Below are 585 nucleotides of genomic sequence, written 5' to 3'. Positions count from 1 at the left end.
TCCTCCATTAGAAATTTGGAGGCACAAGTGGGTCAGCTGAGCAAGAAAGTTACTGAACTCCCTCCTAGTACTCTTCCAAGCAATACAGAAGAAAATCCAAAAGGAAAGTGCAAAGCCATCAACTTGGCCGAATCCTGGGAGGGAGAAGAAGCAGTGAACGCCACTGAGGAAGGCCTCACTGGGCGTCCACTGACCTCCAATGAGTTCCCCAATGAGGAACCATGGGAATTTGAGGCTCAACTTGAGACCATAGAGATTCCATTGGACTTACTTCTGCCATTCATGAGCTCTGATGAGTATTCTTCCTCTGAAGAGGATGAGTATGTCATTGAGGAGCAAGTTGCTAAATACCTTGGAGCAATCATGAAGCTAAATGACAAATTATTTGGAAATGAGACTTGGGAGGATGAACCCCCTTTGCTCACCAAAGAACTGGATGACTTGTCTAAGCAGAAACTGCCTCAAAAGAGACAAGATCCTGGGAAGTTCTCAATACCTTGTGCCATAGGTACCATGACCTTCAAGAAGGCCTTGTGTGACTTAGGGTCGGGTGTAAACCTCATGCCTCTCTCTGTAATGGAGAAG

Source organism: Arachis duranensis, chromosome 2 (genome assembly GCF_000817695.3).
Source record: "Arachis duranensis cultivar V14167 chromosome 2, aradu.V14167.gnm2.J7QH, whole genome shotgun sequence".
Classification (NCBI taxonomy): domain Eukaryota; kingdom Viridiplantae; phylum Streptophyta; class Magnoliopsida; order Fabales; family Fabaceae; genus Arachis; species Arachis duranensis.
The sequence above is the reverse complement of the archived record's forward strand: the minus strand, read 5'-3'. Positions refer to the sequence as shown.